Here is a 23,593-nt window from a genome sequence, read left to right as displayed (position 1 = left end):
CCAAAACTGGAATAGCAGGTGCATTACAAGTCCAGATTAATGGTGTTTTTTTTTTTTTTTTTTTTTTTTTTTTTTTTTTTTAAATAAAGCTGTACATAGAAGCTTTCAAAGCAGTTCTTTGAATTGTTTGGCTTTCTCTACAGCTGTCAGTTTGTCACTCATAAGCATTAAAATTCACTAATTTCACTCCTACAGCCACCTGAAACCTAGGTAGAGGAAAAAATGAATTATGATCATTCTCTTTGAATGTGTCAAATGATATTGTGCTTAACACATTAAATAAGTTGTCAGGACCACAAAAAGAACCTATTCTACATTAATGAAAAATAATAACGAACTGAGAAAAGCATGGCTAGTTTAGTTTTTCACAGTGTGATGAGTTCTTTAAAGTGTGTGACTCTTTTTGACTTAACTTTGTCGTTCTAGTTAACACTTAATTCATAAAATACCCCCTTACTGGACTCTTCATAACTCGTGAACTTCTGTGTTGCAATACTGCAACACCACAATTAATTTATTTCTTGCTGTTTATTTCTTAAAGCCTCAGCTATTTAAATTGTGATTATGTAAGAATCTCAGCTTTGTAGTTAGAAAGAAAAGGCAAGTTTCTAGCCTTCATGTTTGTGGAGATGACTGAAAACATAACCTAAGTGCTCAAAAAGGCAAACAGTCCTGCCCCACAATTTATTATTCCATGATTTTATTTTAAAGTCAGTCTTGTGATTTCCAGGTTCGGCTGAGTCATGATTTTTGAATATTTTGATTTGGCAATATTGATTTTATACTAATATGCTTGCTTCACAAGCAGATTTGTTATGGAAATTGAGAACAGGAGGCCAATAGAGGACTGGCCTGCTAAAAAATGTGCCTACCTACCTACCTACCATGAGATGAACCAGCAAAGAGAGGTCCTCAGTAGAGCTGGCTGGGATACAAAATTTCATTTCCATGAAAAGTTTAGAATTTTTATCAGTAACTTTTGTAGCCTGAATTGGGATAAAAGCCAAAACCTTTTTATTTTTATCCCACACAATTTTTCTTGGAAATGAAATTCCATAATTTTGTTTTGGAAACACCAAAACACTCTCACAGCAGAAATGGGTTGGTGTTTCCAAAAAATATACTATCTGGGGAGCCTTAGCTCTGTACCGAGGAGCAGGGGCTGGGCAGACAGTGGTGTTTCAAGTTAAGAGCCAAGTAATTTTATTTAAAAAATACTAAAAATGTATAGTCTACACTAGAGAAACAAGAAAGGGTGGACCAAATGTTAATAACTCTCTCTCCATGCCATTTCAGGGCTATGACTCCCACTATTTTAGTCACATGTGGTTCTTTGCCTGCCTTGGGAATGCTATGATTTAAAAACAAGGAAAATAATTAGTTACAATTACTATGACTAGATTTTTATTTTTTTCCTTAACCGAACACAAACAATGGTTACTTCAGTTACAGCCTCTTCTGTATACGTCTCTGTAGGAAGCATTCAACAGAGATTACGTAAATTTTAGAAAAATATCCAATAAATTGCTATGATGGAGAATCCACCACCACACTTTGGTAAATTATTCCAAGGGTTAATTACCCTCACTTAAAAATTTACACCTTATTCCATACTGAATTTTTCTAGCTTTCACTTCCTGCTGTTTGGATGGTGTTATATCTTTCTTTGCTAGACTGAAGAGAGGGTCTGTCAAGGTAATCAAAATACCTTATTCCCCAAACTAGCAGAGTGTCTTGTTTTAGTGTATCATAAATTAAATTCTCTTGCCATTTTAGGATTGGTGAATCTTGTTTGGTAAATCATGGATAACCTAGACAGTTTACAAATGGGCAAAGATGAGTAATCTTAACTAAATCCTATGAAATAGAAGAGGTTTTTGTTTTTTGTTTTTTTAAATCCGCTATTTAAAAGAAGCCATTGAAGGAGTGGTCCTGAAACAAGCAATTAATGACTATTGGGAATCCTAAATCCCAGTTAAATTCCACTATTTCTTGGTTTATCAAGGCTAGCTGATGGTTCCTCTTCAGGAATACATGGTCTAATCATTTTAATGTTCAACAGTTTCTCCTGTTCATATCTAATAACATTTTAATATCCCATTAAATATTACAAGAATCATTTAAATCTAATTCTTTGGTAGTGCTTTGATGAACTTCAGCATCATGGTTGAGATGAAGAAACAGTGCTGAGCTGGAAGGTTGCTGCTTCTTGATACTGTTCTTTGCCTCTTTGTTCTGTCTGATTACTGCTGTTTGCTTGGAGTGATGAACAGGACATGCAATGATGAGTGCTATAAAGTTGAGGGGTGGAAGCAATGTGTGCTGCATGCTCAGTCCAGAGAGCGATTTTACAACCAGGTCTTTCCATAACTTCACTGAAGGAGGAAGGCTTACCTCTTTCAGGGGGTTGGGTAGATTCAAAATGAACTGCTGTCATCCTTTCATTGGCTCAGCTTCTTTGTGGCATTGTCTTAGCAGTTTCAGCTCATGAATAGGCCATCTGCTACTACATGTGCAGTAGGGTTGTGATTGTTCCTCAACTTTATGGCCATACTGTCTTTGTGGAAGTGACTGCATAACCATTAGCCCCCCCAGAAGAGCTACTACATATTCTTTCCTACCAGTGCACAGAAACTCTGTAACCTACAGCATAAATGAGGAACTTTGAAGTAACATTCAAAGCTTTGACTTACACAAACTGCCATTTGTGAATATCAAAAATGGTAAATGCCCATCAGTGTAATGAACTTAATGTAGGAAACCATATGAACTTGTGCATTTCTTTAGATTCTTTGCTGTGTATCACAGAATATTTAATATTGATTAAATCTAGCCTCTTTTTTTTTTTGCATGTATTTTAGCAACACACCATACTCTTTATATGTGCCTTTGTCACCAAAAGAAAATGATGCATTTTAAAAATGTGCAGTCCTTTGATCTATACATGTTAAATTTAAAATAAACAAGAACATAAATATTCTGATCTTGTTGTATTCCAATCATAGGTAACACTAGGGACAGAAAAGACTTCCTGGAGCATCCAAATACAGACCAATCTTAGGCCTGGTCCACCTAGCTATGTTGCTCAGGGCTGTGAAAAAAATTGTTCCCTGAGAACCATAGTTGTGTCTACACCGGGGATTAGGTTTACCTAACTAGGTTGACAGAAGAATTCTTCCATAAACCTAGCTACTGCCTCTGAGATTAACTACATTGACACACAATCCCCTTCTGTTGACATAGGAAGCCTTTACACTACAGCGCTAAGTGGCACAGCTGCAGCACCGTAGCTGTGCTGTTGTAGCGAAGATGTGGCCTTCGCCATTATGTGTTTGCAGATTAGTGTATAACACCAGAACAATACCGTATTTACATTGAAATATCAAATAAATAAAAAGTATGTAAATTGTATTGCAAGTCATTGTTTAAAAGCAGTAAGGATGTTCGTTTTGTTTCAACACTTTAGAATGGTTTTAATAGTTTAAAAGTGTGGGTGAATTTACTGTCAGTCTGGCCTTCCAGCTTTGTGAGATGCTGAAAGGTATTTCTGAGGCTCTTGTTTGATTTATTATGCACTGCAATTTTGTGGAGGAGTTATTTTATATTCCATTAAAGTTATTGCCTCATGAATTGCTTATTGGCTGTATGGCTGCTTTAGTCAAGCAGAAAGGTCACATTAGAATGGAATAATTGAAATAGAATAAATAAATATACATTTTATTAAAACGTCAAATTACTCAAACAGCTTAAATTAATGCCTACCAGACTTGGGAAAGAGAAGGCTGGCTAACTTTGAGTGCTGATATCAAGGGAGAGAAATGTGTGGTGGTTATGGCAGCTGGCATTGTGATGTTTAGGTATCAATCACATTGTGGAAGGGTTTTGGCAAGTACCCATGCTCGTGACTCCTCACCCATCTCCATCTGTTACTTGGCCTTCTCACTTTCCTGCTTTACCCTACCCCTCTGACATAGAATCCTAGAAATCTAGGACTGGAAGGGACCTCAGTAGGTCATCTAGTCCAGTTCCCTCCACTGAGTCAAGACTAAGGGTACGTCTATACTTACTTCCTGGTCTTCTTCTCTACTATTAGGGTGGTTGGGGAGGGGGGGGATTCATTTTTTCCCTCTTCAAGCCTTCACCCACTGATGTATGCTGGCCATTATCTTTCTATCTTGTGATACTTGAAACAATTCTCTCTTTGAATCCATTATTATTGCTATTCAAGAGAGTCATGGTTGAGATGCATGGGTCATTAGGGACTTAAATATAGTTAGGCACCTAACTCCTGTCCTGGAAAACTGGATTCTTTCTCTGCCTCTGTCACAGAGTTCCTATGTAATGCTAGGCAAGTCACTAAATCTAGTCTTTTCACAGGTGGTCACTAAGTTTGTATTCCTAATTTTCCGGGTGCCCAACTAGAGATACCTGGATTCTGATTTGCAGAAATACTGAGTACTTGCAGCTGCAACTGAAGTCAGTTGGAGCTGGGCTTTGGCTGTGTAACGTGTTGTAAAAATGCAAAGTATTCTAACAAGTTGGGCACCAAAACTAGTGGACAGTTTTGGCAATTTGGCCTTAATCTCTCTGCTTTAGTTCTCCATCCGCAAAATGGGGATAATGATGCCTCGCTACATCACAGATGTATTGTGAAAATAAATCTGTGACACATGGCCAGAAAGAGTCAAGCAATGTTACCAGACGGTTCCTGTCTATGCTGTAGTCTACTAATTCAGAGATCAAAAGGAGATCTTAATATTTAAATGAACTATAAGTACAGTGATACCACTGTATTAATCTCTCTTTGAAATGTATAGCAAATCACCTGCGAAAACAGGCAATTGCCTTACATTAATCCATGTAGCTAATTACTTGTGATTCTTAAGCAAACAATAGGCAATCATCAAGATCTGAAGTAGACCCATTTCCTAAGGACTATGTGCTGTCAAGAGAAGGCTTGGAACTGTATAAAGGTCTCTTGGGTCCTGATCCTTTTAATCTCGGATCTGCTTGATGCTTTATGAAGGGGAAGCTTAAGTTGTAGGACTGAGATCTCCAGTCTCACCTGGATCACCCTGAATTTGAACATTGGACTGAATCTATAGACTAATTCTAAGAACTCGTTGCAACACCAAAGCTCACCATTTCTACTGTGAAACTGATCTCAGAACTGTACTCATGTCTGTATGTATACTGATCTTTTAACCAATACTCTTTTCTTTTTTTACTAAATTTTAATTTAGTTAATAAGAATTGGATGTAAGCGTGTATTGGGATAAGATCTGGAAGCCCAAGGCTGGGTTGCTATAAGGGAACTGCATTTTGGCTTCTATGCAACCAGTAAGGTATTGTAGAAGCTGTTTTGTGGTGGCTTGATAAATCTAAGTACTGGAATATCCATCAGCTTTGAGGATTGTCTGCTCCATTCTTTTCAGTTTGCCCTAATTGAGTAACGTCAGTGTGCCCCCACTCTCCCCCGGATCCCGGTCACAAAATCAATCCATGTTTGTGAAGCACTTGGCTATTATGGTGATAAGTGCCCCGAAGACGCCTAGTAGGAGATTATTAATTCTATATTCAGCACAATATTTGGATGGTTAGTAAAACAGATCTGGATCCACACATCAAATGATGGGAATAAATAGGGATATCGAATAACTACCCATTCAGGAAAAATTCCTTATGAATATATGAAGTAAGACAACTGTGCAATTAAAAACAAAGAGACTAATTCTGCGACCATTTTTACATGTGATTAAAGTCAATGGGACTGTTCATGTGAGCAAAGCTACTTCTCTACATTGGTGTTTGCAGTGTATAAGTATGGGCTTTAAGTTAGCATAACTTGTAATTGTAAACATTATACTGTAAGGAGGAGCAAATGTAATTTAGATAAATTGGGCTTCTGTTATTATACAAACTGAGTTTTCAATCCAGTAAATACTTACTTTCGTGGTTACCTTAATGCACTTGAATAGTCCCAGTTGGATTACTTGTGTGCATAAAGGTAAGCATGCATGTGTTTGTAGGACTGGGGCCTGAAAAAGTTAGAATACTTGTTCAATATTCCATTTTATTAAAAAAAAAAAAATCTCACACTTTCAAAAAATAACACCAAGAATGTGATTTTATTTCAAATTACTTATTTAAATATGGAGTTCTTTGAGTGGTCTTCGAATAAATTTTTAAATCAAATTTATGACTTATCCACAGCTGGTGAGTGCACATCCAGTGCACCTATGTCTGAGAACTTTCTAGTGTGCATGCATCCATCGGGGCAGCACAAGAACCATTCCTTTCCTTGTGCATTCTGCTGAGAGTCTACAGGGCAGGACCCCAGTTCCTTCTCTACCACCTGTGACATGTCTTGGAACAATTGTCTTTGGATTAACTTCCACTTCAGTGTTTTATAGCTAGTTAGCAGTGTTAGTTAGGGTATGTCTACACTACGAGAGTAGTTCGATTTTACTTAAATCGAATATGTGGAATCGATATTACAAAGTCGAACGTGTGTGTCCACACTAAGGACAGTAATTCGACTTTGTGAGTCCACACTAACGGGGCAAGCGTCGACATTGGAAGCGGTGCACTGTGGGCAGCTATCCCACAGTTCCCGCAGTCCCCGCTGCCCATTGGAATTCTGGGTCGAGCCCCCAATGCCTTCTGGGGAAAAAAGTGTCAAGGGTGGTTTTGGGGAACTGTCGTCATCCAACCGTCACCACCGCCCTCCCTCCATGAAAGCGCCGGCGGGAAATCAGTTCGCGCACTTTTCTGGTCAGTGACAGCGCGGACGCCACAGCACTGCGAGCATGGAGCCCGCTGCGACCATCGCTGCAGTTATGGCCGTTGTCAACACCTCGCACCTTATCGTCCACCTTTCCCAGAGGCAGATGCTGAGAAATCGGGCGAGGAGGCTATGGCAGCGCGGTGAGGACCTGAAGTCTGAGAGTGGCACAGACCTGTCACAAAGCACGGGACCCCGCGCCGAGGACATCATGGTGGCAATGGGTCATGTTGATGTTGTGGAACGGCGATTCTGGGCCCGGGAAACAAGCACGGACTGGTGGGACCGCATAGTGCTGCAGGTCTGGGATGAATCACAGTGGCTGCGAAACTTTCGCATGCGGAAGGGGACTTTCCTGGAACTTTGTGAGTTGCTGTCCCCTGCCCTGAAGCGCAATGACACCCGGATGCGAGCAGCCCTGAGTGTCCAGAAGCGAGTGTCCATAGCCCTCTGGAAGCTTGCAACGCCGGACAGCTACCGGTCAGTCGCAAACCACTTTGGCGTGGGCAAATCTACCGTGGGGGTGGTTGTGATGCAAGTAGCCAAAGCAATCGTTGAGCTACTGTTCTCAAAGGTAGTGACCTTGGGAAACGTGGAGGTCATCATAGATGGCTTCGCCGCGATGGGATTCCCAAACTGCTGTGGGGCTATAGATGGAACTCACATCCCTACCCTGGGACCGGACCACCAGGCCAGCCAGTACATTAACCGAAAGGGCTACTTTTCAATGGTGCTGCAAGCACTGGTGGACCATAGGGGACGTTTTACAAACATCAATGTCGGATGGCCGGGCAAGGTTCATGACGCTTGTGTTTTCAGGATCTCTGGTCTGTTTAGACGGCTGCAGGAAGGTATTTACTTCCCGGACCACAAAATAACTCTTGGGGATGTGGAGATGCCCGTAGTCATCCTCGGGGACCCAGCCTACCCGCTAATGCCCTGGCTCATGAAGCCCTATACAGGCGCCCTGGACACTGAAAAAGAACTCTTCAACTACCGGCTGAGCAAGTGCAGAATGGTGGTGGAGTGTGCTTTTGGACGTCTCAAGGTGTATGGAGAACCTTACTGACTCGCTCTGATCTCAGCGAAACCAATATCCTCATTGTTATTGCAGCTTGCTGTTTGCTCCACAATCTGTATGAGAGCAAGGGGGAGACCTTTATGGCGGGGTGGGAGGTTGAGGCAAATAGCCTGGCTGCTGATTACGCCCAGCCAGACAGCCGGGCGATTAGAAGAGCCCAGCGGGACGCGCTGTGCATCCGGGAGGCTTTGAAAGCTAGGTTCCACAGTGAGCAGGGTAACCTGTGACTATTAAATTTGTTTACAGAGAAGCTGAACCTGCCCCCGTTTCTTTACCCAGTAAATGTTTAATATCCGCTCCAGTTACATACCCCGTTCCCCCCCTTCCAACACACATTTAAAAATAAAATCACTTGAAATTTTTTAATGAACACCGTTTTCTTTATTACTGTTTTCGCGGGAAAGTGTTGAACCTGGGACGCAGACTGTGGTGGGGAGCGGGTGTAGTGTAGTGATGCAAAGGACGCTTCTAAACTCCAGGAATGACAGGCTCCGCACTGGTGGACTGCTTGTTTCAACGGAGCCTGCCACCCCTCCTGTTCGGGACTCTGTGTGTGGGGGCTATGTGACTTTGTGGCAGGGGAGAACGGTTACAGATCCCCTGCTGCGTGGCTCTGTGATCCAGGATAAGGACCGCTGCATAAGATCTCTAACCGCCCTCCCCCGCCACAAAGTCACATAGCCCCCCCACACACAGAACATGAAAACCACCTCCCAGACTGACCAGGGTAACTAGTGACTGCAATGTGTGTGTGCCCTGCTGCTGAACCTGCCGCCGCGTCTGTACCCTGGTAAAGGTTACTGTCCTGTACAATTACCAACCTCCTTCCCCCCCCTTCAAACAGACTCTCCTCTAAAAGAACATGATGGAAACAGTAATTAACAGAAACGTATTTTTTATTAGCAACTACACATGAAACTGGGGGATGAAACTGGGACGGGGGCTTGGGTGAGGCGGGAAGGAAAGGACTTATCAAATTTTGGGGAATGAGAGCCTTCTGGTACTTGAGCAGTCTGCAGGGGTGGAGTGAGAGTTTTCACGGACTCTGCCGCCCCTCCTTCTTGGGACTTTGGGTGAGGGGGGTATGGGACTTTGTGGCGGGGGAGGGCGGTTAGAGAGAGACTGCAGCGGGGCTCTGTCCTCCTGCCTCCGGTCCTGCGGAACATCCACAAGGCGCCGGAGCGTGTCCGTTTGCTCCCTCATTAGTCCAAGCAGCGTTTGAGTCGCCTGCTGGTCTTCCTGCCGCCACCTCTCCTCCCGTTCCATGTGTGATCGGTGGATCTGGGACAAGTTCTCCCTCCACTGGGTCTGCTGGGCTGCCTGGGCTCGGGAGCAGCCCATAAGTTCCAAGAACATGTTCTCCCGTGTCCTCTTCTTCCTACGCCTAATCTGCACTAGCCTCTGGGAGTGATATGCCAGGGTAGGTCGGGAGACAGTCGCAGCTGTGGGATGGGAAAAAGGGAGTGAATTCCTCAGAAAGATAAATTTTTTTGTGAACAAAGAACATAGTCTTTCTCTGTGAACAAGACCATGCACAGCACCTATCACATGCGCACTCAGGACAAGGTCGAATTTTCGGCCTTCGCATTCAGTGCCTGGGGTCTTGCAGTGCAGATCAGACAAGCGGGACAGGACAGCGGAATTTGGGTAACAGGCTGACATGGTAAGCCGTAGACTTGTGGCTGCTTAAAACTTTAATAATAGCACTGGCCTCCTTTCACGTTCAAAGCAATGCCAGTCCCTGCTGCCAGCAATCCGGCAAGCATGAACTCTGCCCCTGTCCCACCCCCTCGCGGCTGTCCCAGGGAAAGATCCCTGTATGCTGCTCCTCTCCCGCCTCCACCGCGTGGCTGTAAACCGCTGGTTACAGTTCTGTAAAGGAACAGGCAAGCAGTCCCAATACTAACATTCCCCTACCTAATACAAAGCAGGTCACCATGAGCGACATCACTCTGATGAGGATTTCAGAGACGGAGAAAGAAAGGATGCTTCGGGAAAGCCTGCAAAGACCAGAGCCGTATGCCGCCATGCTCTGCAAGGCGATGATACCCGAGTACTTGCTTGTCTCCTGGCGCGGAAACGTTTCCTACCACGGAGGACCCAATAAGGCCGCTCTCCCCAGGAACCTGATGCAAAGGCTTTCCAATTACCTCCAGGAGAGCTTCGTGGAGATGTCCCAGGAGGATTTCTGCTCTATCCCCGCACATATAGACCGGATTTTACTGTAGCTGCACTGGCAGGGACTAAACAGTAGAGCGCCTAGGGCAAAACAATCATGCTAAACAGGACATTGTTAGATTTTTTTTTCCAGTAGTTGCACTTCCAAGGACTGAAACGTTAAGCGCCTAGGGCAAACTAATCATGAAAAACCCATTGTTAATATTCCTGTTCTGTTAAAAATAAATGTTTACATGTTTAAAACACTTACTGACTGATCCTTCCTCTGATTCTGTGTCCGGGTTAATGGCTGGGGACAGTTGGTAGGGGATCTCTGTAAGGGTGATGAAGAGATCCTGGCTGTCGGGGAAATCAGCGTTGTAAGCGCTGTCGACTGCCTCGTCCTCCTCATCTCCTTCCTCATCTTCCCCGTCCGCTAACATCTCCTAGGAACCGGCCGTCGACAATATCCCATCCTCAGAGTCCACGGTCAGTGGTGGGGTAGTGGTGGCGGCCGCACCTAGAATGGAATGCAGTGCCTCGTAGAAACGGGATGTCTGTGGCTGGGATCCGGAGCGTCCGTTTGCCTCTTTGGTCTTCTGGTAGCCTTGTCTCAGCTCCTTGATTTTCACGCGGCACTGCGTTGCATCCCGGCTGTATCCTCTCTATGCCATGGCTTTAGAGATCTTCTCGTAGATCTTTGCATTCCGTCTTTTCGATTGCAGCTCGGAAAGCACGGACTCATCGCCCCACACAGCGATCAGATCCAAGACTTCCCGATCAGTCCATGCTGGGGCCCTCTTTCTATTATGAGATTGCATGGTCACCTCTGCTGGAGAGCTCTGCATCGTTGCCAGTGCTGCTGAGCTCGCTACGATGTCCAAACAGGAAATGAGATTCAAATTGCCCAGACAGGAAAAGGAATTCAAATTTTCCCGGGGCTTTTCCCGTGTGGCTGGTCAGAGCATCCGAGCTCGGACTGCTGTCCAGAGCGTCAACAGAGTGGTGCACTGTGGGATAGCTCCCGGAGCTATTACCGTTGATTTCCATCCACACCTAGCCTAATTCGACATGGCCATGTCGAATTTAGCGCTACTCCCCTCGTTGGGGAGGAGTACAGAAGTCGAATTTAAGAGACCTCTATGTCGAACTAAATAGCTTCGTTGTGTGGACGGGTGCAGAGTTAATTCAATGTAACGGTGCTAAATTCGACATAAACTCCTAGTGTAGACCAGGCCTTAGATAGGGTAGCTTAGGAGACACAACAGGGAAAAGGGCTTCTCTTCCCCTGATCACTGGGGTACCAGTTGCCATGGCTGAGTATGGCAAGTCCCCGGGCTTCAAGAACTACCCATCCGGCAAGGCAGTTATGCCTTTTTAACAATGGAAACACAAGGTGTCGGTTCTGCCTTGGTAAGGGGCATGCCCCGGAGAGCTGTGAAATCTTCTGGTCCTACTCAAAGTTGACCCAGTGCTTGAGAGAGGCATACCTGAGGATTTTCTCAGAGAAGGTAATGTTGCCAGGTTCCAACCCTGGGTTTCAGGTGTCTAAGTCTTTGGGGGTATGGAGGTTGTCAAAATCTGCCCCGGCATTGACTCTGAAACTGGCTGAAAGGTCACTCAGGCTGATGACTGCCTCATCTGGGAAGCACAGAGACAAATTTGATTTGGAGCCCAAGTCTTCAAAGGAGAAGAGGTGGATATTGCTGTCCCCTGATGTAACTTTGAGGCTGCGTAAGACCATGAGGCTGTCGGACGTTAAGGATGTCTCAAAATGCAGGAAAAGTTCCCTGAGCATTGGTGCCAGTACCAGCTGAATGGATCTGGCAGAGATAGAGGACATCATGTCAGTACTGGTGTCCTTGGTACTGGCAGATGGAACTAGCATCAATTCGTGCAGTACCTGGTGGAAGTCTGACTTTGGTACCGACCATCCTCTTGCCTTTGGCACTGGTAACCTGAACGGTTGCTGCTGCACTGACTGGTAGGGGCTCTGACACTCTGGGCTGCTTCACCAAGACTGGTGCCTTCACAGCTATTGGAGCTGCATTGACCTCCTGATGCCTTCCAGATTCCTGGATCTGGCAGTGTCGATGTTTCTGGCACCCAGTCAGAACTTTCCTAGCCCCATGAACTGAGCATCACCCCTCCTGGAGGACTGTGCTCTCTCATCCTCTGATGCTCAGGAGAACCAGCAGCTGTCCCCAGTCAGGTCTTACGGTGGTTGTATAATTCCATGTCTATGAGGATATGCACCCACCTACATTCTTCACAAAGCCTCATGCTGGGAGAGCATAGCAGAGGTTGCGCACACTGGATGTCTGCAGAGCCATGTTGTTCTCCCTTGATGAGACAAAATCCTTTGGGAAGTCTCCTAGGCTGTTTCTGGCTTACCTGGAGAGAATCAAGAGGCAGACCATGTCTACACAGGATATCAAATTGGATCGCTCAAAAAATCAAGACTTGTTACCAACTAGTGGCCAAACAGATGCCTGGCAGTATATTGGCCCACTCCACCAGGGTGCAGTCTATCTCAGCAGCCTTGCTAGCCAACCTGCCATGCAGAACTTTTACAAGGTCTTCTCCTAGTAATGGTATCTGCCCAGGACTAATCTATTATTTGGCGGTGTCTTAGGAAAAACTTAAGGTGGCTATGTTACCAGGTTACCAAAACAAAACATTCATCCAAGCAGTAGGATTCAGTACTTCAGTAATGACCAAAGTGTTTGTTTTTACATGTTGACAGCAGAATGATTAGCGTGTGTCTGCTTATTGCTGTCCCATGGGTTGGGCTGCCTGAAGCCAGTGATCCTTTATCTGCCAGTTACAGCTTTTCCATCATTTTCTACATTCCCCTAAATGATAAAGTAATGTTAATTCCCTTTATTTGTTCCAAACCCCATCTTCTGCCCCTACTGTATATTCTGTGGAAACAACAGTAGCACACAGAAAAGATGTGTCTGTATGCTTGACTGCTACGTTCTGGTAAAAGTGCTTTGCAGGGGGCCATGCATACACAATGATTGTTACTGTGGTACAGAACTTGGATATTCCTTCTATACAATATAATCCCATCATTTCTTTTACTTCATCAAAAAGGTCAAAAGTCTTACTGACTTTGGCTTTGTTCTTGCCAAAAGTCTGTGTTAGAGGAAGTACTCCTAAGTTATGAGTGTGTTTTTTGCACATCGGTCCCTCAGTGTCATTCCACGGAGCCAGACTGCCCTGTCAGGGCAGACTCAATCCCAGATTGTGACCCTGGGAAAATAGCCTTAAGCAGATGTGGAGGGTAAAACTGGCATTTATATAGATGCTTCTGAAAAGGAAGTACACATCTGCATAAGGTTTAACTACTTCATCTGTGTAACTTTAAAGGATCATCTGCAATATAACAGTCAGAGGCAAATATGAGTTGGATAGAGCCATAAGTAAAGAAAAGGGAGACGTTGGTTGTGTACACCAAAGTGGGTATGATATAACTCTTTACAAAAAACAAATCAGATTTAAATGTTTGTTAATTGTTTTCTTTGCTTATCAGAGTTTGGTGATAGAAATTAATTTTTTAATCAAATTTATGATTTATCCATGGATTTCCTCAAAATGTGCTATATACAAATTCACTTCTACCCAGGTGTGTCAGTGCTGCTCTTTAGTTGTGGGGCTGGGAGGTTGGTCGTGAGTAATGTAGAGTGCTTCCCTTTGGAGCTGAGTGGGCTGCCTCCTCATCTCCTTCAGGAGCTAAGTGAGGTGCTTCCTCTTTTGCCCTTGTCCTGCCAGCTCTGAGAATGTCACTGAAAGTGAATACATTTCCTACATTGCAATGTCCCATGAGGCCAGTATTTCTGCCAGAGTACTTCAGACATTTCTATTTTACATGGTTCTCATCACTGTAACATCTGAGCACCCCACAATCATAAATAGATTTATGCTCCCAATGCTCTTGTGAGGTGGGGAGGTGTTCTGCCCATTTTACTGATGCGAACAGAGTCACAGGGTATATTAAATGACTAGTTCAAGGTCATACAGGATGTCTGTGACTGAGTTAATAAATGAAAACTCAGGTCTTCTGAATCCAAGTTGAGTGCCTTACCCACTACACCACACTTCCTCCCTATGGGAAACTGATGGGGAAGCCTTTTGAATTTGAATTAGATTGGTCTAAGAATTCAGTTTGGGTTTGCAGTAAATTACCCATGTTCACATTAACCAGGTGCATTTTTTGTGTGCATGTTTTGTACTACACTATCCAAAGCAAGCTTTATCACAGGAAGGTTAACTTGACACTAATTAATCATGCCAGGTGGTACATTCATACAAGAAATCATTGGCTTTACCAAGCTTTCAGTCAGCACTGATGAATGAAATTAGTCTAGCAGGATAAAGGGTTTCTCTCTCTCTCTCTTTTTAAATAACAATTATTGTAGAACATTTAATGTTTTTATTGCCTTTGGTGAACTAGAATTTATTGATGCTTCCTAGTAGACTTGATGTGGAATAGGGATCTGCAGATATTGAATACATTTGCACAAATACATCAGAAAGGAAAGCTGTGAAAATTAGCAGCCTTCCCTAAGGTTAGTGAATGAAGTTACAATGATAAGCTGTTAATTGCCTCTTTCCTGACTATTTTCAGAAAATGGATCTCACTTGGAAATTCATTTTACTATGCACTGAAATACGCAAGGTCTAGGGTAGTGGGAAGCAGGTGGTGAGAGTGAGAATGGGGTAGGGAAGAGTGGGCAGCCTGGAGGTGGAAAGATGCAGATTTATATATGAAAGGGAAAGAGTCAAATGGGGGACACAGCTTGGATGCTGTTGGGAAAGTAAGGTGGAAGTAAGTGTGTTTTTGTGTTTCTAGGGGACTGGTTGGATGAATATGGGTTGAGGCAGAATAGAAAAGGGAACTCGGGAGGCCTCTGTAATGATCTTACGGTTCATTAAATAACAAACCAGTGAATTAGAAAGGAATAAAACAAACGGGAGAGTATCCCTAGTGGACTGCAGCACATAGCCATGTGGTGTTCCCAACCTCCACCTCCAGGACACATCTCCAAATTCCCACACTCACAACACAGTCCCTTATGAGGGAGCACCTCCAAATCACAATCTCTCTAGGCTGCCTCTGAGATCAGGCAGTTAGGAGAAAGGGTTGAGGAGCTAAGATGTGGTGGTAGGAGATGGAGTCTCCTGAATGCCAGGAGTGACTGCCATAAAAGGGTTGTAGCACTGATGGGGTACTATATCACTTTGATTTGAGACCTTGACTGGTGCCACTCTGACTAATAGTTTATGTAATAAAAATGCAGTTTTGGCTGACCCGAAACTATTCGTGAATTTGATGTGAATAATTTCAGTTATTCACAAAATAGTCAGATAAGGAGGAAGAGGTAGGTGCTGGTGACGCTGTTGCCCCTTCTCTACCCTTTCCCCTTTGCAACCTTTAGCCCAGTGGTTATGGATGTGGAAGAACTAGGTTCAAATCTCTACTCTGGAACAGACTCAAAATGGACTTTTTCAGTTCCAGTGAAAATTAAAAAAAAAATTCACATTTGGTTCAACCCAAACACACACAAATAATTTTTTTTAAACTGCCACTGAACCAAAAAATCAGTTATTCACCCAGCTCTAGTTGGGAGCACTGGGAACTTTTGCCCTTTGAGTAGTCCTTGCTTCTAAAGTGAAATTAAAAGATTAATGGTCTCTTTGGCTATTGTAGCTGATACAAGAGTCTGTTAATAAGGTTTTCTAGCATCCTTAGATAGCAGTTTTAATTTTGCTGACTCTTTTGCCTTCTGCAGGAAACTTAAACTAAAGTTTCAGTTGGGAGGCGAAATGTATGTTGTTGTTTTTTTCATGTGTTACATCAGGAAGAGTGAAATATATATCTGTCACTGTCCCCAATATGATATGCAAATATTGCCAAAGGTAACTTTTGATTCATACTAGTAAAGTGGTGATTAGAAGGTCTGGTGTAGGAAAAAAATAGTGCTTCCCCATAGGATGTAAAAGTCTTTATTTTCAGAATACTTAAGGTCCTCCTCTTTTATGTCCTATTATGGTTGCTTTGCCAATATGATGGTGTTTTATGTTAATAACTTTGCCCGGTCCAGAATATTGTACATACCTGCTTTCTGTTTTCTTCCTGGGAGGTGGATTCTTGTTGATAAATGTGTGGGTATAGAACAGGTGCTACATCAGTTATTTACATTGTGTTTGTAGTACAGATACAAGGAAATCAGTGTCATGTGAAACTCAGTTGTTTTACTTCACTGTGGTTTGCCAACCTTTTTTTTTTTTAATGTTTAGATCCACACAAGTACAGTAACTCACTTAACGTTGTAGTTATGTTCCTGAAAAATGCGACTTTAAGCGAAATGATGTTAAGTGAATTAATGTAAATGAGGGGGTTAGGTTCCAGGGAATTTTTTTTCACCAGACAAAAGACCCCCCCCCCCCCACACACACACACTATAAGTTTTAAACAAACAATTTAATACTGGTACGCAGTGATGATGATTGTGAAATTTGGTTGAGGTGGAGGAGTCAGAGGGTGGGATATTTTCCAGGGAATGCCTTACTGCTAAATGAACTAGCAATTGGCTGAGCCCTCAAGGGTTAACTCTCTCACTCGACAAGGCAGTAGGAATGGAGGGAGGGGAGAGAGCATCGCAGACAGACACACACTCTGTGTGTGTGTGTGAGAGGGGCGCATTTTCCCTTTAAGTACACTGCCTTGTTAATTAGATCAGCTTGCTGAGACTGCAGCTGCTGCTGCCAGCAAGCTCCTTCTGTCCTGATCCCTGTCGTGTCCCCCCCGCTTATGGAAGATGGGGTAAGTGGGGTGCAGGGGGAGGGGGACACCCTGACATTAGGCCCCCTCTTTCTCCTCTCCCCCCCCCACAGCAAGCAGGAGTCTCGGGGAGCAGCTCCAAGGCAGAGGGCAGGAGCACATGGCAGTGGGGGGAGGCACAGCTGCAATTGCTAGGCTGCTGGGCAGCTGCTGCACAGGGAACTTAGGGGAGCGGGGAGCTGATGGGGGGCTGCCGGTCCACCCTGGTTCCAAGCCCCCACCAGCTAGCTGCAATGGGCTGCTCTTCCGGCAAGCAGTGGACAAAGCAGGCGGCTGCCAAACAACGTTAGAAGGGAACATGCTCATTTAAAGTTGTGCAATGCTCCCTTCTAATTGATCAGCAACATAACAACGAAACAACGTTCACCGGGACGACTTTAAGTGAGGAGTTACTGTACTCACCTCCCAACTTTTACCTGATATTGGAATTTGATGGTCCCCAATCTCAAAGCAAAAGTCGGTCAGAATTGCTGAATCTGTCTTGAAATCATGTAAATCCCCTAATTTCACTTGATTTTTGATGCAAACCATAAATCAGTATGGAGACACTAAAGAGCACCACTTCCTGAAGCATCTAGGTTATCATTGGAATTTTCCCATCGAATTACTGACCAGGTAAAAAAGTCTGAAAATTATCAAACCTTTTGGCTGCATATTGCAGGCCAAATCCTGTGCTTGATTATACACAGGTAGCTCCATTGACTTGAGAAGGATTCAGTGAGGATAAGTGGCAGCAGAATTTGGTTCCAAGGTGTTTAGTGTAGCAAATGGTATTATAAATCCATAATGTTGCAATTTGAAGCCCAAAATAGTAGAGGAACTTGTTTTCATTTAGATAAATCTGCCATTATCATTATAACAATATTTGAGTTTAGTGATATACTTGATCCTTTGATGTGCTGAATACCCTTAGCTCACATAAATGGGGGTTCAGGGCACTCAGTATCTTCCGGAATCAGGCCCTTTGAAGTCTGTTCCCACTGCCACTGAAGTCAATGGTAAAAATTCAGGACCAGATCCTTTTATTTCTGTTATTAGCAGTTTATCTGTAGTATACATCTGGATTCTGTAACTTTTCCTAAACAAAAATTGCCTTTCTACTTACTGAATACCACCATTTTGATCTGTCTTTCCTATAGTGAAAAGCTGTTTTGCTGGTAGAGATGTCTTTGAGATCAGGGAATAAATTCAAAATCTTGCAGAAGACAAAGGCCGTGATTTTTGAAGGTATTTAGGTGTTCCTGTGCTCAGTGTTGCAATGCCTAACTGATTTAGGAGCCTACATTTTCAAAAGGAGTTCAGTGCTTAGGGGCTTAATCCCATTGACTGTCCCATGGGGTTTGGGCTCCTAAGTGCCTAAATGTTTGAAAATGATATTTACGCTCCTAAATCAGTGAGGCATTGCAACACCGAGCACAGCAATACCTTAACACCATGCGAAATCTGGCCCGTACCACAGTTACGAATTTTTGTAAAATTAAGCACAAACATTGGGGAAAAAAAGTGGTAAGCAAACATCTTGAGTATACTTGACAACATTAAAAAAAAATCAGTTGACCAAATTTTAATGACTATTTCATATTTTGCAGCAAGGCAATGGATAAGAAATTGATAATTTTGCACATCTTTTATGTCAAATCACTTGGTGTGTTAAAGTTTTGACCTTCACAATCGCCGCTTGTCAGCAGACTATACCTATTATGGTTGACAGAATCCTTTCAAGAGACAGAACTACTTGAGCTTCTGTGGAGAAAGCTTTTTCTCTATTTCACCTCATGTGACTGAGTAGGAGACAGTATCTTTGAATGGTGCAACTGAGATAATGGGCACTGACCCCAACCAAATATAGAGGAAAGAAAAACAGATCAATATCTACAAGAGTTGACATTCACAAATTAGTCTCCATCAAGACATCAGTAACAAGAAGCAATGTTCTCATTGCACTTTTGTGTAACTGAAGTGCTGCTAGTGATAGAACAAGACAAAATAAGCTCCAGTAGGTTAAACTGAAATAATTGGTCTCTCTCTAAAGCATTTGGTGATATAGTAGATCCTTTTTCATTCATATAAGTAGCTGGGAAAGCCATTGTGGTTTACAGTACTTTGTAACTTAAGAAGTAAGAGAGAAATTGTGAACACGCAACCTGAATTAATGGGAGGAGCTCTAGAGAGGTGCATGGGGTGGAATAGATTTTCCTCTTCCTGCAGATTGTGGAGCAGTCATGGAACCGCTCAACAGCTACTGCAGCTAAAAGACTTCAGTAGGCCCTGTGGTTGCTGTATATTTTACTTTGGTAATGCAAGGACTCATTGCTATTAAATTTTTAATAAAGTGGGGAGCCGCCACCGTTTTTTGTGAATTTTGAAGGGATTAGTAAATTGCTATTGTATTTCATGGGAAGGATGCTATAGAAAAACTAGATGTGTTCTGTCATATTGCACTAGAGTTGTCTACAGGGGAAAGAAAAGCATTCAGCTATTCCTGACGATGAGTAGTGATGCTAGAATATCTTCACTGTATAGGACCAATAAATCTTTAAGATCCTAAGCAAACAAAAAATTGCTTGTTTATACACTCAAAGGTATCCATGGTGGCTGTATTCATTATACTGGTGAATCACGCAAACAATAGCTTCCCCTTTCTGAAATTCTCACAAGTATCAGTTATGCTACAGATGTTCTCTAAAACCCTCATAATTAAGCAATGATCACCTCTGCTGCAGCAAGATGTCAGCCAACTAATGATGGCTAGGTTGAGTTGAGGGGCAGAATTGGCTAGTTGGCACTCATTCTGTTTAACAGTAGGGAGAAAGTTGAAAATATATATTTGTATATAAAATAAAAATATTTGATAGTCGTCGTCTTATCCTTTATCTGCCACTTGTCTTTTTGTCCCATTCCTGCAATGAGCTGCATATAGGCGGATCTCCATTAACTTCAGTTGGAGTTCCTCCAGGATTCAGGATCTGCCAGTGCAGAGCTCATTGCAGGATTGGGGCCTTAGGATCTGTGGGGGTGCTTATGTGATCAGAGCCTTATAGAAGTATACCATAATAATTTGCAATGGAGCGGATCCTGACAACCCTTACTCATGTAGGCAATGTGGCAGGCTGGGACTTGGGAGACCTGGATTCTAGTCCTGGCTCTGGCCTTCTGGGTGACCTTGGACAAGTCACTTCCCCTTTATGTACCTCAGTTTCCCCCTCTGTAAATTGGACATATTGTCACTGACCTCCTTTGTAAAGTGCTTTGAGACCTATGGATGAAAAATGCTATATAAGAGCTAGGTGGTGTTGGTGTTGTGTGAGTTGTTCTATTGAAGTTAATGGAACTGCATGCATGTATGTATGAGAATTACTTGCGAGAGTAAGGATTATAGTTATGGACACACTTTAAATAAATTTCAATAATCAATTCTTTTATAAGCTAAATTATTATAACTGACTGCTTTTCCGTATGCAGTAAGATAAAATGAAGTGCTATTAATGTATTCCTAATACATTTAAAGTGTGCTGCAGTTCTTCTGAACTCGTATTTTTGCTCTTTAGTGTTCAACTATTTTATTTGAGATTTGTTGTATCTTGGTGATACCCATCACTTTTGTCCCAAATTCTGCTTTCAGTTTAAACTAGGGTACATTGAAATGTCTCCCTTTAGAAGAAAACATTTAACGTGAGTTAAAGTTCTGTAGATATGTATGATGAAAAGTTAAGAGAATGAAATTTCATATTGCACTTAACTAGACTTCTGATTTTTAACTGATTTATAAAACGCCCATGGTGAGACTCGTTAAGAATTGAAGAGTACTCCAACTTTGAAAGACACATCTACCAAACACCACTTTGTTGTATCAACCAGGCAAGGTACTAACAAACTTCAACAGGACTTTATTTTTACAGTGGAAACCTCTTTACCAAGCTGCTGCTGCACCCTCTGTAACTCACTCAGCTTTCTCAACTCCTCCCCCACCTTCCTGTTTCCTGTCCTTTCAGACTCCCAACAGCCAGTGCTCCCAGTTCTAATAATCACAAGCAGCATCTAAACACCACATTCCCTCCTCTCTTAAGAAACTTTCCCACGGTGAAGTCATCCAATGCAGAACTGGGTGTTGGCATAATCTCCTCTTGGTGCATAGGCAGGTGCAAGATAAGAAGCATTCCATACCCGCCCATCAGAAAGTCGATAGGTGTAAGGTCCCTTCTCCTCTATGATTTTAAGAAGAGCTGTGAATTTATGGTCCCCTTTGCGTAAGATTCCAGGTTTTCGTATTCTAACGAAGGAACCACACTCAAACTTTGGTTCCTTAGCACCCCGCCGCTTGTCTGTGAAAGCCTTAGACTTTGCTTGGTTCTGTTCAACTGTTTTTTCTCACATCATCCTCGTTTGGGGCATCTGGTCGTGCCTTTAACAATCCAGCAATGTTCAGTTTAGTATTCATCTGTTTCCCATGCAGTAACTCTGCGGGTGATCTTTGTGTTGTGGCATGTCGTGTAGCCCGGTATGCTTGCAAGAAATCAGTAGTGAAGGGTATCCACAGTCGCCCTTCCAGTTTAGCTGTTTGAAGGGGTAATGGAGGGGTACATGTCACTGCTGTCTTATCATGCATTTGGCAAGTGACACAGGATTTTATGAGTGTTTCAGTTTGAGAGTCCATCCCTGGCCACCAATACAGATCCCGAAGTCGTTGTTTGGTTCTGACAATTCCTTGATGAGTATCATGTGCCAGGTGTATGAGTTTTGACTGTAATTCTTCTGGCACAAGTAGCCGGTGTGTACCTCATAGCATACAGCCATCGAGCAAAGAAAGTTCATCCCGAACTCTAAAATAAGGCAGCAAAACTGGGTCAAGGTTTTTAGGGTTACTGGGCCATCTCTTTGTCAGAAATTCCCGTAGTTTTTGTTGAATTGGACACGCTGAACAAGCAGCTTGAAATTGTTCTCTTGTAACTGCAGTAGGAGTGCTTGTAATAAGCGCAACTACTACATCCTCATCCTCCAGTTGACCATCTGGTGAAGGCAAAGGCAGGCGAGAAAGGCAATCAGCTACCACATTTTTGTTTCCAGGCTTATATTCTAGTTCATAATTGAAAGACCGTAGTCTTGCAGACCATCTAGCAATACAATATCCTGCTCTTCCCAGTCCTTTCATGGTGAGCAATGTCGTCAAAGGGCTGTGGTCTGTGTGCAACTTGAACGTGCGGCCTCACAGGTAAGTTCTCCATTTTTCAGTAGCCCAGACACAAGCAAGTGCTTCTTTTTCGATTGTAGAATATTTTCTCTCAGCATTACTTAGTGTCCTTGAAGCAAATGCAACAGTCCTCTCTGTGTTGTCCTCATGAAGTTGTGTGAGGACAGCCCCAAGTCCATAATCAGAAGCATCAGTAGTTACAATTGTGGGCAATGCGTGACTGAATAGTGCAAGTACTGGACTATGTACAATCAAGTCTTTCACCGTTTCGAAACTAGCTTGTGCATCCGTTGTCCACACTAAGGTTGAACTTCTCCGTAGTAATTCTCGTAATGGTTCAATGACAGAAGCATAATTGGGAATGAATTTTGCATACCCGGAGGTAAGACCCAAGAAGGAATGTAAGGTTTGCAAATCTGTTGGAGGAGGAGCATTTGAAATTGCCAGGATATGATCTGGATCAGGTTTTAGTCCAGCCTGTGAAATTGTATGCCCCAGAAAGGAGAGTTCAGTTTGCCTAAATTTGCATTTGGACCTGTTGAGCTTGAGGCCTGCTTTGCTGATGCAGTTTAGTACAGACTGCAGGTTATTGTCATGCTCCTCAGTAGTATTTCCAAACAGCACTGAACTCCATGTTGATTCTTCAGAATCAATGACATCATTTTTTGAAGGCACTTGGGGCTGATGCGAGACCGTATGGAACACGTTTAAAACGAAATAGTCCCTCATGTGTAATAAATGCTGTGAGGTCTCTATCTTCATGCAACATAACCTGGTGGTATGCGCTCTGCAAATCAAGAGTAGAAAACATCTTTGCTCCATGGAGTTCTGCAAATACTTCTTCTATGTGAGGAAGAGGGTGGCTGTCAATCACAATAGCTTTATTTGGCTCCCGTAAGTCCACACAAAGGCGAATGACTCCACCCTTCTTCTGCGTCACTACTATAGGTGAAACCCATTCCGAGGAGTTAATCTCTTCAATAATGTCCTTTTGAACAAGTTTTCTAAGTTCCTCTGAAACAGCTTCCCTGACTGAAAATGTTAAGCGCCGTAATTTCTGTCGTACAGGCATCACATTATTCCGCATTTTAACTTTATGCAGAAAACCATAAGCACAGCCCAGTTTCTCCTCAACCTGGTGTTGGGTCCCAGCTGAAACTGGTGTGTGTACCGCAAGAGTGCTTTGCTGAGGAAGATCAATTCGTCCATTAACTACCCTGAGATTTAAAGCAGCCAATAAATCTCTGCCAAGGATAGGAGTGCCTTTGTGGACAATGCAACGGAGGGTCCTGTGGCACCTTTAAGACTAACAGAAGTATTGGGAGCATAAGCTTTCGTGGGTAAGAACCTCACTACTTCAGATGCATCTGAAGAAGTGAGGTTCTTACCCACGAAAGCTTATGCTCCTTGCTGCTTTTCTGCAAAGGAGTCACAGCCTGGACTGTGCCTCCTGTATCCTTGCTCATTATTTTGATTTCAGCTGTAGCTGACTCAATCTGAGTAGCAATGGTTATTGCTTTTTCTAGTGTAAGT

The 23,593-nt window shown here is 43.1% G+C and overlaps 1 protein-coding gene across 3 annotated transcripts in view; it reads left to right on the top strand.

Annotated features, from left to right (window-relative positions):
* MCTP1 (multiple C2 and transmembrane domain containing 1) overlaps window positions 1-23,593 on the top strand; it is a 497,445-nt gene that overhangs the window by 97,470 nt on the left and 376,382 nt on the right. The gene's annotated exons all lie outside the window — the stretch shown is intronic.

Source organism: Emys orbicularis, chromosome 6 (genome assembly GCF_028017835.1).
Source record: "Emys orbicularis isolate rEmyOrb1 chromosome 6, rEmyOrb1.hap1, whole genome shotgun sequence".
NCBI lineage: Eukaryota > Metazoa > Chordata > Testudines > Emydidae > Emys > Emys orbicularis.
This window is presented reverse-complemented; position numbering and strand designations above follow the sequence as displayed.